The 16,885-nt window shown below is 43.4% G+C and overlaps 1 long non-coding RNA gene across 1 annotated transcript; it reads right to left on the reverse strand.

Moving 5' to 3' along the window:
• Window positions 1–11,257: 11,257 nt before the first annotated feature.
• Window positions 11,258–16,126, reverse strand: LOC109306848. Its single transcript, XR_002100128.1, has 2 exons — window positions 12,531–16,126; window positions 11,258–12,066 (listed from the first exon to the last, which is right to left on the reverse strand). It is a non-coding gene; the product is annotated as an uncharacterized LOC109306848 (long non-coding RNA).
• Between the last annotated feature and the right edge of the window lie 759 nt (window positions 16,127–16,885).

Below are 16,885 nucleotides of genomic sequence, written 5' to 3' on the forward strand. Positions count from 1 at the left end.
TGCCCACAGATTGTACCAGGGCTGGGGCAGGGCTGGGCTCCCTTAAGTGCCTTGGCCCACTGGCTTTGCAAGGGTTGCTCAGCAGGCCAGCAATGGCAGTAGTCCCCCCATCCCCCAGCGGGCTTAGTTTAAAGCCCAGTGGAGCAGATCAGCCTGTCTGGCTGAGAAGAGCCTCCTCCCCAGGGGAGAGAGCATGGGATAGTGGTCTGTGGGCTGGAGGAGCTTAGGGATCTTCTCCTCAATGTCATGGATGTGGGCCCCTGGGAAGCAGCAGACTGCCCGGGCTAAGGGGTCGGGGCGGCAGATTGCCCCCTCAGTCCCCTCAGGAGGGAGTCTCCCACAACAAACACTTTGCGTTTGGTCTTGGGGAGAGCAGGGGAGGTAGCTGCAGTTGGACCCGTGTTGCCTGTGGGAGCTGGCAACTCTGCAGGCTCTGCTGGGGCTGCAAGAGGTGCGTACCTGTTGCTGAGCTCTGGCGGGGCAGGGGCCTTGCTGAGGCAGGCCTTAGGGCCCTTGACCACCTTGGTCCATGCCCCTGACTGGACAGAGTGGGAGGTCCCGGAGTCCTCCCTCGTCCTGGAGGGAAACCGTGGTCGACCCTCCACCTCCCAGGGGAGAAGGGCCTGCCAGTAGGAGTTGATCTCCTGCTTGCAGTCCCTGATGGCACGCAGTCTCTGGACTGTGGCCTGGAGCTCCTCCAGCTGGTGCGCCAGGGACCCCAAAAGGAAGCAGACCCCGCAAAGGGAGGTGGCCATGCTCCTGGGCCCCAGAGCCTGAAAAAGGGACAGGCAGCCCCCGCAGGCGAGAGCCAGGGCCACCGTCCGCGTGGAGCCCGGGACCGTGGGCTCCATCTGGGTGGCTGTCTCTGAGGTGCCAGATTGGTGGGGGGGGCTGCAGACCCCGAGGGGACCCTCAGGGTGTGGCACGTGCCCATCCGCATCATGGCTATGGCTGGGACTGTCTACCCTGGGGGGTCTCACAGGCAGGGCCTCCTGCGCACCCTCCTGTGCGAACTCTGCACTAACTCATGCACTGGCAGACAAGTGTACCTGTTCGCGTGGTTCCCCGGGGGGCTGGGTGAAGCAGGGGCCTGGTCGGAGTGAGACCTGGCCTGACTCCCACTCAGCCACCTCCTCCCACTCTCTAAGGGTTAACCCACTGCCACCTGCCCCTGCTCCGCTTACCTCTGGCTGTTCTGGGGGTTGGGGGGGGTGGGCTCTGCAGCTGCTGAAGTGTCTCTAGGGGCCTTCGGGGGAGCGGGGGCGCAGCAGGCTTTCACCCTCTGAAACACAAGGCACTATATGGAGACCAAGCCAGTGCCATAGAGAAAAATCATATCATAGAAATCATGTCATAGAAATTAAGGACTTGAAGGAACCTCAAAAGATCATTGAATCCAACCCCCCTCCTCCGGGCAGGAATACTGCTGAGATCAAATGACCCCAGCGAGATGTCTGTCCAGTCTCCTCTTGAAGACTTCCAAGGTTGGGGGCTGCACCAGCTCCTTGGGAAGTCTAGTCCAGATTCTGGTCACCCGTACCACGATGAATGCATCATTATGAGTGACAGCTCCCTCATCCATTCAAAAGTACCTGGTAATGCCCCACCAGTGAATTTTTAACCTATTCAACATGGGTTATTAGGGCCCTTGTGATGGAAGTATATTCTGCCATTAAGAAGTTATTCTTGCCAGGTGATGTAACACTTGCCAGTTTGCATTCACCAGGTCCCTTATACTACAACAATACACAAAAGCCATAGTACTTTTATTTGCCTTCTGCACGAGGCCTTCGATTGATAAATATAAAGGGTTACTTCTTGTTTGGGCTGTGCCACGATCACAGGCGTAAGTGAATGAGGAGAACTAAAACGCAAGTTTTATTTGTGGAGCAACAAGCAAGCTTCTGCAGTCCTTTAGTCTTTCTGACCAACAGCTGCAACCTAATCGAGGGACTACCTCCCATTTCCCAACTCTTCTAAATTAGACATTGTCTCTAAATTATAACCTTTGTCACTAGAGACCTCAAAGGCCTGATTCATTACCATTAATAGAGGCCAGAGTAAAACGCTCGAAGATTCAAGAATTTGCACTCCTTGGGGCCCCATACGGCCACTGTCATGGCAATACCTTTATAAATGCCTTGGTTTCTGCCCCTGGAGACAAGGATTTCCTGTACTTTTTCCTTTCCTCAGAGCACAGGAATATCTAGGACCTCAGTAAGGATTTGGGTACAAGTGTAATGAGCTGGCATGGCCTAGGACAGCACGTCAAATATGCAGACCTTGTATCCCCAGAACAGCAGAGGTGCAAAAGTAAACAGAGCAGCTGGATGGGGCAAGATGGAAAGCAGAGCAGGTAGGTAGCTTCTGGACCCTGCAGAGAGCACAGACTTGCACACAGACATTGCCACGACATAGCTTTCTCCAACATAAAATTACTCCTGATCCAAGGCGGTGCAATCTCTGGACTCACCTTGCTGCAAGGTGTTATATCATGCGAGTGCATCACTTCTTACACTAACTCAACCAGGTTTACAGTGGCTTAATGGCCCACACAGACAAGTCCTAAGGTTACTATAATACCCCATTCAATTAAGTGGTTAGCCATTGATTTTGAAACCAAGATCTCACAAATCTGCCAACAGATTAAAATAAATAATGAGGAATTCACACAGAATTTAGTTCTGATGTCTTTTTTTTTTTTAAGCTGAAAGCCTGCAATGTTCTTTGATGGTAACAAGCTCACATACGCAATTCCCTAAGGAGTTTTACCCATAAACACTCTCGGAGGGAGGGAAATGACATAATATAAACATCGGTGTTGTTAAGGAGATAAGAGACAAATAGTTTTAAAGCTAATGAAATAACGTGATAATAACAATTAGGCTTCATTTATGCTAAAGCCTTTGGCAACAGCTGGTATAATCCTGCTTGCTACATCGATGTTTCCACGCTAATTTCTATTGCAAGATGCTGTTATTTCTAATCACGCCTGTAATTCTTCATGTGTTTTTATTGTAAAATTTGGGGAAGAGCATTTAAACGTATGATTTAGTCCACAACTGAAATTAAATGATCATGCTATTAATTTTGTAAAGAAAGCTCAGCATTTACTCAATTTTGTGAACTTTGAGCTGGTGTTCATTGGTACGGCACAATCGATATGAATGGCAGCTGGTCAGTTCATACCCACAAGAATCTAGCCATAAAGGATCTCTATAAAATAAATACACCATATACTGCAGCAAATCCATGGTCAGCTAAGTATAAGGAGTCAGCACTGAATTGGACACCATTATGAATTAGACTTCATGGGTGTAGCAAACACGCTTTCGAGCAACAGAATATGAGCTCGTATCACAAAAATAGAAATGAAGGGCTGGAAGGAACCTCGAAAGATCATGTCTAACCCCCCTGCTTTGGGCAGGAATACTGCAGCTCCATGGCAGTGGTGCAACAAACACAGCTAATGCAATCTCTGGATGAGCGAATGGAAGAGTGTTAGATGACATATTTTTCAAAACGATATTAAAAAAAAAAAGAGACGGTGCAGAGAAGAGCCAGCAAAATTATTCAGAAATGAGCAAATCTGTTTTACACTGAAACACTTGCACTGAAACCTTTTGTTAGCTTTTCAGAAAGGTCAAGAAGTGATTTGATGACGGTAAAGACATACCTTCATGGGGAGGAAATACTGGTTGACAGAAGGCAAAACGAGAAAGCATTACAAGAAGCAATAGCTGGAGGTTAGCCAAATGTGGAATAAAGCACTTCAAACATGTGCCTGTATTACTTCAACCTATGGAGAATTAGAGCCAATAACTCTGAATAACTATGAGAATATAAGCTTTAAGAGAGCAATTCCAACTTTTTGTCCATTAATCCTTGGCACTTCCTGCTCATAAAGTTGAAAGTGAAAAAGGCAAACGTATTTCATGTAGACCATCAGATAATGCCAGTGCTAATGGTCTAGTTGCATTGCTGTAGTGCTTAAGATGACCCATCAAAGATAAAGGCCTCATCACGTGTGCAGACATGTGGTAAGGCAGACAGGCTGACTCTGGATCAACCTGATTACTGCAGAGCCAGTCTGGATTTCACCTGATAGTCTAGACATGAATATCAATACAGCCTGTTATAAATCTTTCAAGACACCTGGGCTGTGTCCAGACAAGCAGAGACATCTGATATGTAGCACCACCCATGCAGGTGTTTCCCGCAGTGCTACTTTGCAGCAGGTGAAGGAGGGGGGTTGACCCCGGGAAATCCCCACAGCGAAAAAAATGGGGCAGTGCACATGGTGGCAGCGTGCGCTGCCCAAAACCAGAGCTTGGCGGGCCAGAGCTATGCTCCAGTCCCTGGCCAGGTTCCCTGCTGCAGGACCACCGTGGCTGCAGCTCCCCGAGGCCCTCAGGACCCCAGGTAAGGCTGCTGGGGCCAGCACAGTTGCTGACCCCAGCCGCCACTACCCCACCTGGGATAAGCTGCCATGCACCACAGGGCGCATGACCTGGGTGTTCCCCAGGGACAAGTAGTGCTGCTGCTACTTGTCCCAGGGGAAACACACATTCCTGCACATCTGAACATGGCCCTAGCGTCCATAAATATTAAGGTTTTATCGTTTGTACATTATAGGTAGAAGTCAGAAGAAATTGTTTATTCCCTAGAAAAAGAAAAGCTTATTTTCAGTAACTGCAACCCCTTAAGAATACCAGCCTCTTAAGATCAACTATGCAGAGAAACAAAAACCTAGCTAAACTATCAATTGGGTATCTACAGCTTGGCGAGTAGCAGCTTGCCCTCCCCAGCTCCCACCAGTGGAGTGAAGTATACCCACTTGGCAGTTACTGCAGCCTACAAGGATATAGATTTGGGTGGAAAAGCTCCAAATAAGAGAGTTGATAATCAAATAATCCAAGCAGGTTGTCTGGAGTAAATGATCCTTGAGGTCCCTTTGGGCATATATATTGGCCTGCTGAGATAATTAAAGATGATATTTTTTTACAAAAAGACTTGAACCCAAGATCCATAGCACTGGTAGGGACTGACTACCTGACAGTCCTCATAAAAAAAATAGTGATGTTCTTCTGTCACAGATGAACTTTAATTGGGCAATGACTTCCTACCTCCTCAGTTGTCTGGAAGAGTTGGGTTTAATTGGTGACAGACTGAAAGTCAGTCACAGATGTGATGGCTCGCCACAGGAAGGTCCTAGAAAGGGAAAGCATGTGGTCGGTGATAGCCTGGCCATTATTTGGAGAAATTACAGGGCAATGAAGGACTGTTTTGGAAGAGGTTCAATTGTTAATTAAAAACTGACTTTTTAGTTGGAAAAAGGGAAGCTTCTGGATAAGGGTGAGATATGAAAGAGTGCATGGATGAAGGTGGAGTTGATCACTTTAGATAGCGTGGCCATCATGGAGGGCAGTCTGGTTGTCCTCTATTGATATGAAACCCGATGCCCTTATGTCCTCTATTTTTCTCTTGAAAACACAGAGGCATGTGGTGCCCTTGCCTCCAAATCGCCCTCCCCAGCTCCCATCAGTGCAGTGAATCAAAATCTTGGACATTTGTTCAGATTTCAAAAAAACCCACCCAGACAGAGATCAGAGGATGCAAAAAGAGGACGTGTCTAGGAAAACCTGGACATATGGTAACCCTAGACATAAGTGGCATGGGGGTCCTAATACCTACCAAGTTTCGCTCAGTATCTAACGTGACGAAACATCATGGGAACTTGTGACAGGAGTAGTTATCCAGGCCAAAGAATACAGGCCAAACAACAAAAAATTGCAATGGCTTGTGTGTCTTTAGGTGGTTAATAACCTGAGTTTCTGAAATTCCTTGGAAATAAAGTATGTCCTCAGGACACTGTACAATTATAAGAATATGAACCAAGTTATTAAAACTCTCTGTGTTTAGCCTCTGTAAATTCTAAACTAATAAAACCTGTTAATCCTTCACTTCCTTCAATAAGAAAAATGTACCCCTGAATCTAATCTTACTGTAAATGGAGAAGGGATTAAGCATGAGCAAGACTATGTTAGCCATGGAGAATTTAAGTAAAAAAAGGCCTGAATTCCACAGTGATCCAGCAAAACAGGCTGGAAATTAGCTTTGGGTGCTTTATGGATTTACATACGCAAATTTTAAATAGTCACAGTATTCCTTGAATTATTTCCTTTTAATACGAGACCTCATTTGCTGTATACCTACATTCTTAATTTTAGCATATTATAAAATGTTATTGCTATTAGCTGGGGCAGCTGGGACTTTTGGCATCTGGAAAGATAAAGGCTTGGAATGTGGATAAAGGCCTCGGTTTCATGTTTCTGCTACAAGGATTAGCTGTAAAATAATGAGGGATGATAACAACCCAAGGTGCCATTTCTATTGGGAACAGAAGGCAGTGGGCAGTGTGCGCACACGTTAGGGGAAAATCCTGTCTAGCAGGCACTGGTAGGAAGAATAATTACAACTGGCATCCTTTCGCCTCTGAGAGATGGTAGATTTTGCAGCCTATGGCGTAGACTGTGATTATATTTACCTATCAAACTTAACACGCGTCTTCTTTTCCTTGTCCCCATCGGTTTCTTCATTCTCTACAAAACATTAAGAACATAAGAAATGGAGATAAATGAATTTGGGTCCAACATAGCCATATTTACTACCTAAATATATATAAAACTGTAAGACTTAGCTACATATATGCAGTGCTGCTCTATTAAGTTCCAGTGGCAATGCAATAAAGGAGAGGATGTCTGGAAAGTGATCCAATTCCTAAGCATCGCACCACGAAAACAGCTCCATTGTTGCCAGCTGCTGCAGCTTTGGGCAGGCCGCTTGCTTAATACTTGCAGGTCATCTCATATAGTTTGACCCTTTGCTGGAATTAATACAAGATGTCTCATTTTAAACTAATATTTTACTGCATGAAATAAACAACTGCTGGCTCTATACAGCAGGAGCCTCTGTGGGTCTCCTTATATGGTACAGGAAACAAAGCCTGGGTTAAATATAATTTCTGCATGAGTCAGCAATCCCTTTTCCTCTATTGTGGGTGGTCATCTTCGCTCCTGCAAAATTCATGCATTTCCAGAGGGGTCTGCTTAATTGTTTTCCCTTCCAATTGAAACTATAATCTCAGAATCCTAGCAATTAGAGATAGAAATAACCTAAAAGGGCACTGACCTCATAGATAGGCCTAGAGCAAGACCATGGTTTGTTCTTGTCATATGCTCCAAAAGCTTTAGCCAGGGCAGTTTTAACCATCCTAAACCATTAGAGGCAGACATGCCAAATTAGCTTCCAACCTCCCCAAGTGCCACTCTGATCCCCTTACCCTGCCCGATCTGCTGCTCTGCTTTCTTCCCAGTAGTCCCTGCCTAATCTGCTACTTTGCTTTCTGCTCCCAACCCTATTTACCACTATGCTCCCTCCCAGATCTGCCGCGCGCCCATACAAGGGCTGCTCATGCCACTTGGGGCATGTGATGAAGGACTTCCATCACTTCTCAGACAAGTTAATTTCATGATTTGCAGTATCTGTCAGGTAAATTTTCTTTTGGTCAAAATAATTCTTCCAAGGCCCACTAACACTCTTTACAAGGGAAGGGATATCCCCATCAAAGTGATCTTGGGAAATTATGTTCTGCTGATGTAATCTTTTCTATATTTTCCCAAAAAAAGGCTAGCTTTCTTTAGGCACCCTCATTCCCTCTGCTCCGCTAGCGACATTGCCTTATTACTTCATTTGTTTCTCTCTTGCCCTTCTATCTTTCTGCATTTTGCATGTTTTCAAACACATTTTTGAACTCTCATATTAAAAACATTTGTAAAATTGTATTCTTTACCATTGAGCGTTTGCAAAAAACCTGCCTCTTAACCAACACCTTGTTTATTCGCTGGGCGCAGGCTGTTGAAATGGGCATCAGAATAAGAACCTAAAGGTAGGTTGTGATAACATCATGTCTCTGAACAGTTTCTAAGCAGTCTCAGCATCCATATGACATGATCATCATTATTGCTTCCACTTTTTAGCTAGAGATTAAGCTTTAAAAGGTCTTCTACTCTCCTGGTGTTTTGTTTTGCTGAGAAAGAACTGCAGAGTTTCTGGGAGTACGTTCATTTTGCCCCAGTATAAATAAGCTTGGAAATATTTTTGTTGTTATTTGATGCTTTGATATTTTCTTTTACAAGATATCTTTAAAGAGGTCAAATGTCATGTTGTCCCAAACTCTAACAGAGTAGTGATCAAATGTTATTGTTCTTCACATGGAAATTTGTTTACAAGAGGATGTGGTATGTTTTCTTATGGCTTGGGATGTAATGTTATTTTTACCGATTACTGAGTTACATGAAGAACATCTGTGTAGAACTGTTTATAATTTTTGCGCAACAAAAATGCATGTAGAAGCTTGCAGAAAAGTGAAATGATTTCTAGCTAACTGTATAGGTTATACATGATTCAGAGTTAATACAGGCAGTCCTCGACTTTCAACGTTTCGAGTTACGTTTCGTACTTACAATGTTTATAAGCTGACGCCCTGTTTCAACTTTACAACGCCAGTTTTGACTTGCAACGCTTGATCCGATGCAATACCATGCCAGTGAACAAGTTCACTGCATCACTCATCTCCCCGGAGAACATCCGTCCAAGCTTCTTTGGACATTTTAGTTAAGAAAGTAGACGAGACTCCAGAAAAACCTGCAGCTGAGACTCCTGAGAAGACTCCAGCCAAAAGCCCTTCAAAAAGTCCAGCAAAGTCACCTCAAAGAAGTTTTTCCAAATCAATATGATTGCTATTTACAATATAAATATATTAATGTAGCTATATTACCCATCTATAAATGACGAGTACAAAATTCTGGGGTATCTTTGGTGAAAATAAGGTATTCAGGAACCAAGCTCCCATTTATAATATTGTTTCTTATGAGAAAGTTGGCTCTAGTTACAAGGTTTAGACTTAAGACACCAATTGTGTCGTAAGTCCGAGGACTGCCTGTGTACTGTTTTATTAGTCTATTCCATGAATATCTACACTTCCTTTTTTTCTTAAGAAACACTATATTTTCATTATATTTAATTTAAAATTTCCCGACCTAATTCATTTTGTCCACAGTTCTTCAATGACCTACATACAAGACTACAATAAAAAATAAAAATAAAAAAGCAAGCATGCGATAAATTAATGCATTTGCATTTCAGCTTTGAAACATCCAATCAGGTCATCCCTGTTTTTCTGAAATATCCATGTTTTCGACACGTCGTCTCTTTTTGTTATATTCAGGTTTTGTAACAGTTATTTTTTTATTGGGTAAACAGGTTATACAGTCAATGGCTGACAGAAAAGCATAAGCTTGGGTCGGCCATAGCGCATGGTCCAAGAAACGTCCCAAGCTTGAGCGGCTTCTCTCTCTTCAATCCATGATATGCCAAAACATTTATCTGTCACTGGACGCATCTATACAAGAGGCTTTGTCGCAGTAGCAGTGCACTATGATAACGTAGCATCAGCAGTCATGAACAATGACACCACAGCTATGTCGCCATAGTGATGCACTCCCCCGTTATACAGTGATGTCACGTCACTACAGCGATGTAGTGGCAAAAAAAAAAAATGCATGGCCAGTATGGCGCAGTATGGACTGTTACCGTGCCATCATTTAGGACTTCCAAAAGGCTAAATGATGGCACAGTAACAATGGCACCATACAGGCATGTGTAGCCACACCCAACAATATTGATATTCTAGGGCCCTGCATTAGCATTTATCCACAAAGCGTCATGCATCCTTGCAGCCTAAATGTCATTTATTTCTGATCTCTACTGCTATCTGGTCCCTATAGCCACCTTCTCCTCTGTACCATTTAGGTATCACTAACAACAGACCTCTAACACAGTTGTTTTATTCAGTGTAGAGACTCACCTGCCATTGCCTGGAACAGAGGATATTACAGACCATAAGGGTGGCTCCTTTACATCTTCCTGAATCCTCAAGGTCTACTGGGGCACATCTACAGAGCTGATCGCTGAGGCCTGATCTGTGCAACTGGATTTGCATGTTGCAAGAGCTACCAGTAAATAAGGCAGAAAGGCATTTTTTTTTTCCATGAGCAGATACATGGAAAAAATACAAGGATGGCTATTCCTTAATCTCAGGGATGAACAAACTGACTCGTCTCAGGGTTTTCAAACTTGTCCAGTTATCTTAAAGCAACAAGCATGAACAGGCAGCAGAAATGGATTGAAATTAGTTTACTTACTCAAAGATGAAACAACTTTTGAGTCACAAAGATAAGCTTCTCCCATCCTCTCTTATGGGAGGTGGGGAGTGAAGACTTCAAGCTCCAGCACATTCCTCACATTGGGCTAGACTGAGGAAAAAAAAGGAGGAAAGAAAACCGGCAATTCACTTTGTAGGGAGTGAAGGGAAGGTATTATCTGTTAGTATGATCCACCCCAAGAGAAACACCTGGTTGGCCACATTTATGAGTTCTTTAGTTGAGATAAATTCAGTTACTTCTGAGGCTGTTCCCTTTACAATACTGCTGTTTCAGCATTTCTCATATATATGAGAACAAAAAAATCTACATCTGTGCTCTCCCGTTCTTGCCTTCATATCTGAATATATACATAAAATGTAGATTTTAGCACTAATGTAGATTTTTCTTGTTCTACTTTATGCTGCTCTTCTCCAATAGTCTGATTGTTCTATCTTGAGACTTAAAATAGGGCATGGTCTGCAAATAAAAGGTAAGAACAAGACCAGCAGATGGAAGGAAAATTTTTCAAAAGTGAATTTTGGACCAGTGCCAGATGGATAGCAACAGAAAATGAAATCTTAAGCTTAACCTTGACAGAAACATAAAGGAACTGCCAGAAACTGAAAGGAAGAGAAGAAAAAAAGATAAGACTCCTGTGAACACTGGCTTGGGTTAAGTGAGCACTGTTGATGGAAGATAGATACCTGTCATCTTGAGTTTTAGAGGACTGGATGCATCTTTAAATCTGTTATTTCATAAGTTGAATTGGTTAATAAATAAAATGTCAAAGAAAAAAAAAGAGAAAATGAAGTCATGTATTTATTCACAGGACAGCGACAGCACAAGAAATAGGAGGGCAGTTTCTCCCACATTAAACCACTGATGTACGTCAATCCTAGCTAGATAAGACCAGCTCTAGAAGTGAGCCAATTTCAGTCTCCAAGGCCTAATTCAACTATGCCAACATGGGGAACCAGACGGAAACCACCTACTTTTTTCACATACAGACTTGTTTCTTTAATAATGAAATGATTATTAGGGTTTCAACTTGCAATTCAACAAGTACAGCCAAATTTGTTTTTAAAGGAAGAGAACTGATCACAGGTTACAGAGATTTTCAGATCCTGTAATCTCTGGCAGAATGTCCTAGGTCACTCGTACTAAGGATCAGTGCCACCTTGGATTGCAGTCCTAGGGAAAATAATCAGTGTCATTATTATTACTCTACATCAGTAATATGGGGCTGAGGGGCAGAGCTGTACTGCTACCCAGAACGTCCACAGGTGGTAGATAGTGGAAAGACCTTCAGGGAAGGTTAGCTGTGAAATAAGCAGGGGTAACTCTGATGAATAAGCAGTTGTGGACCAAGCAGCAACACCACCAGGATGTGATGAGGACAGCAGATACCAATGGTTTCCCTCCTGAAAATCAACATGTATTCTTTGACGGTGCTGTGACATAGTGAGTACAGGTCACCACTGTAACAAGCCTGCCCAGCCACCAGCTATGAGTCTACAAGTCCTCAACAGTGGAGCAGGTGGAAAATGTTCATCTCAAAGGCTGAAGGCAGATAGAGGCTGCAGCAGAATGACATCCCCAGTCATCTTGGTCTCCTTGCCATTGGATCAAGGTCACGTTCTGTCAAGAGCCATGTGGAAGCTGATGTGCAGCAGCTTTTCCACAATAAAAGAAGTCATGTACAGGCGTCTTCCATGCCAGCATTGCAGCATCAAGTAGTTGAGCTGGTGACCTCAGTCCAATTCTAGACTGGATGCCTTGTCCCAAGCTTTAAACACCACAACTGGCAAAATTAAGCGTATAAATACAGGTACTCCTTACTCAATTTCATCCCGGTTAACGTTGTTTCATTATTACATCGCTGATCTATTAGAGAACATACTCGTTTAAAGTCATGCAATGTTCAGTTATAACATTTGGCCATCACCTGCTAGTAGGCAACTACTGTGACGTAATTAGATTCGCTTAACACCATTTCACTTAAAGTTGCATTATTCAAGAACATAACGACAATGTTAAAAGAGGCATAGCTGTATAGTCCATGTTATTAACCTTCCCCTCCCACGAAAGGCACTAAAGTTTATACAAACATTTGTGTATGTATGTATGTATGCATGTTAATTTATATAAAGGTTACAACCAATCTTCCAGAAAGTTGACAGTCCACTCCCTTGCATTGAAAACTGCAATTCTCGCTTCTGTTCTGTACTGGGGCAGCATAGCAGAGAGGAGTAGGGATGACCCTACCGTGTTACCTCTCCATGGTGGTGGTTCTCGGAGCTGGAGAAGATTTAGAAGCTTTTTTCAACGAAGGTCTCATGGAAGGACATGCTTAAATCCAAGTACATGAATCCACCGATTGCCAGAGCTGGGGTGTCTGCAGTCTCACTGAGGGAATGCAGCAGCACTTTCAGAACAGAGGTCAAGCAGGACACCTTACAATATCATTGGGACCGTGGAGCATGGTGTCAAAATGCATCTGACCCCAAATCTAAGCCAATTCAATCAGAATATCTAGGGTAAAACCTCCGTTTGAGCTATTTACATTTTTATAATAAAACCTTCCCAATAAATAAAATCAGATGACTTACGCAGTGAGAAGATCTAAAGGAGGAATGTGGGGTTTACCCTGGCGGCACATAAGCTTTCCCAACAAGGATGATTACATGTGATGTAGCTCACTCCTCTGCTCAAGGGTGGCAGAGAATTTTTTTTTTTGGATTGAAGTATCCTTAAGCAGCAGACACATAGGAACTGAAAATAAGCAAGTGAAGATCGGTAGCAAAGGTCTCCTGAAATATATCACTGCCCCCAACTGCAGTGATTGTATCTTCATCATCAAAGGTCGTGGGTCCTCTAAGCCTCCATATTGGTACTAGAATTAAACAGATCTTCTCATCTTGCCACGTCTTGACTTAATACACCATCTCCTTCTAAAAGCCATTTGGTAATTACTTGACACAGGTGCTGGTAGCAGACTAACATTTGATTGGGACAGATCGATAGGCTCACATAAATTAAAACTAGAGACCTAATTAGTAGTCATCTAGATGATCCTGAAACATTACCATCTCCTGGACCCCCCCATTGCACACCTCAAACATGTAGCTACGCTGTCACTCCTATCAACCAGACACTCAGAGAAGATCATTCACAGGTATGAAAAATGACCTTCTGTATACTTACTTATTACAGAAAGGAAATATCCAAAATACCCAAGACCCTCAAGCTCTGACATGTTGTTTTCATAACTCCTTAGATTTCAGGAAGTATTCTGTCCCTCTGGACACAGAGAAGGTGAGTATCCAAGGTCACAAGGACGTCTGCGTTGGAGCAAGAAACTCAACCCGAATCGTCTCAAGCCTCTTGCATGCCTTCCATCAGAGCGCTGGAACACAAACCCCAGACATACTACAAATCTCAGTCAACTTTTTGCATTCTTCAGGCATATTTCATATGGGTCACTTGCTTCTGCTTTTTCCTGTTCCTCTAGCCACCTCTGGATTCTTCCTCCATTTGTGGCATCCCCACAGAGCAAAGGGCTCCCATCTAATACTTTCTGTATCTAGAAGAATTTCTGGGATAGATTAGTGTTGGCACATTAGCATCGCTCAGAATTCCTGTTCTTTTCACAAGTGGTTGTTGCTGGGAATTACTCACAGGAATAGTCAGCACGGTCACCCAGGTGACTAGCTCCTGATTTCATGTTTCAAATTAATTTTATTAACGTAAAACACAAGAAAGCTCCATTTATAAAGCAAGCAGAACAGTTCCAACCATTGAAAGCAACTTACCTGGAAGTTAGGGGGAGTGGGGCAGGGTCTTATTGGGAGGTATATGCGGTTCTTCCATCCAGTGACTCCAGTAGGTTGTCACACATGACCGCCTGATATGCCTCCTACCTGAACAATGCCCAGGGCTTTTACCCACTACTTTTACCCATGCATTTTATAATGTATACAGGCTACAGTTATGTAACTTTAACTGATGCAAGTTAACTGGCTCCAACAAAGCTGCTCTCTCAACACTTGTGAACAGTATCACTGCCTGAGAAGGATTAAAAACACCTGTCCAACACACAACTCCAAAGTTTAATTCCCTTCCCCATTTCATCCTTTATCATGTTTGTTCTTTATTGCATCTGCATCCTCTGAGTTGTACAGAAAAAGTAGTTTATTCTAGTAAGCATTAATCAAGGAGGCTGCTATTCAGCCAGTCCAGTGCCACACTGCCTTTGTGCACCCTTGTACCCTACACTACAAGGTCTGGGATTTCTGCAGAAGTAGAGCTCTCATCTCCTAGATGGAGATGTGACCTCTAACTGTTCTACAGAGATCCTTCTGATAGGTTAAGAAGCTGTTTTAGGGCTCCAAAGGGAGTCGTCACACTTAGGGCATGGGCACAGGGTCTGGGAATGCAGGGTAGGGGGGAAGGAAGCAAGGAAGGGAAAAAGAGTGCATGCAAGGGTGCAAGTAGGAAAGGGGTGAGGTCCCTTCCAGCCCTTAATTTCTGATTTCTTCTTAAGTTGCCACAAATTGGGAAGTTATCAGGGCATTGACACATGCTTGTGAAAATGGGGCCTAGCAACTCAATTCCGATTCTGTTGTTAGTGCAGAAAATAAAGGCCTGCATATTATTTTACTGTAAAGGACGTGCATCTAAGTCAACCAGTTAGCATTCATAGCAGACATCAGAGTTGCGAGGTTGCCTTGGTCATTTATTCTGCTCTACCACCTGCAACAGACAGAGGCAATTTAATTCAGTACTGACTGGTCCAAACTTGAATTGTTTTCTTGTCCCTGTGTACCGTGGGTAGGCGCTTTTAGCTAGGTGGTTACCTGCCAGGCCACACTTGCTGGAACAGATCTAATACAAGCCTCCAATTCACTTAACAGAGCTCCCTCTCTCACATTTTATTGCAGCTCTCAACTTGGTTTATTTCCAAACATTATATTGGCCTTCCATGAATTAATTCCTCACAAAAATATCCTAAACACTTCTGCCAGGTGATTGAAAGAAAGCTGGTAAGTAAAAACTCGGTGCTTAGTGGTAAGCCTACACTAGTCAACCCAAGGGATTTCCTCTTGGGTCTGACACATTCATTCATGTCAGTCTAGCCTGACTACAAGTTCCTCAATAAATTCCTAGCTACACTACTGCATCCTCAACATCTCTGCATCACTCAGCTGGGTGTACCTGTGCACCCTCTAGCACAAGACACCCAAGGACTTCTTATCCCAATCAGTTACAGGAGCTTGTCCCTCAAGGGGAATTGTGGGAAGGCACTGGAAGACTACCAGGACCCGAATGAACTTGTCTGCATCCTTGCTGCAAATTGGGCAGGTTCCAGCTGCCTTGGCCTTTGAAATGACTGCAAGCATGGATTCAAAGCACAGATCACCATGTGCTCGAGAAGTGAGAGACTGCAGACACTCGGGCTCTGGCATTCACATTTGGATTTATACACAATGTTCATATGTCCCTCCATGAGCCTTCATTGAGTTGGGGGCGGGGGGTGTTGGGCCCAAATAGTTGGAAGAGCACACAATATAACTACAGTATAGATATGTGCTTAGGACCTGTGTGTACACACAGACGTGCAGAATAGGAATCCATGAATTTGTTCAGATAAAAATAGGAACTGAACCTAAAACTCAAGCCAAAAGTTTTTCAGAAGAATTATAAGGTACATTTTGTTGCTATGTTTCCTTATAAATGTCTTGGAGGTGAAGTAAAAAAAGAAAAGATCCATGAGAATATTCTGAGAAGCAGGGAGTACCAAAAAGAAAGCAATGAGGGAAAACAGTTTTGTAGCTGTGTGTTTTGAACATGGGGCACATCCATAAATGCCTATCTACTTCCACTGAAGTCAGGAGAGATTTGCCAGCAATTAATTTAACCCAAATTAAAATGTAAACAGCAAAATGTGTATGTTTATCTACCCCTTTAACTAATGAGAAGGGGGCAAATGAGCTACAGCATCCCTGGGGAAAGAGTATCACTTGCAGGTGAAAATCAAGTTGCAGCCTCAAACAAAAAAGTCCCATTTTCCACCCTGATGAAAGGGAACAATAATGACCCAAGAAAGGAGATGTTGACTTTACTTGACAGAAAAATAAAGAAATTAACTTCCGTTTCCATCAATACCACACTTCTTACAGGTTTGTCTGTATCAATTTCCTTGCTCCCAAAAGCCTGAAGCTAGTATTTTTGTAACTGCCAGTACAACAGCTGCCGTTTGTAGCTGTGATTTAAGAGCCAAGAGCACAGCACTTTTGAGATCACATACAATGGACAGATGTCTATAAATGAGGATATACGCAGAAGCCAAGTGCTCAGAGATTAACTAACTGCACATTTCGAATCGAGTTACTCAAATCTCAAAGCAGGAGCCGTTTCCTTTACTTTCTTGCAGCTAAATCATTCTTAAAATGGTTTAGTTATACAGTACAGGAACCAAAACGTGCAGGATGCTCAGGCAAGTAGAAGACCTAAGATTATACCAGATGTACAGGACTTACGGAGGCCAGAGGATGCAGAGGGAAGCACCAGCATGCGCCAAATTGGGCAGACTAAACTTCCAGAAGAGGTGGTTCCTGTCC

This window comes from Crocodylus porosus, unplaced genomic scaffold, assembly GCF_001723895.1.
Source record: "Crocodylus porosus isolate Cpor-Errol unplaced genomic scaffold, CroPor_comp1, whole genome shotgun sequence".
NCBI classification, from domain to species: domain Eukaryota; kingdom Metazoa; phylum Chordata; order Crocodylia; family Crocodylidae; genus Crocodylus; species Crocodylus porosus.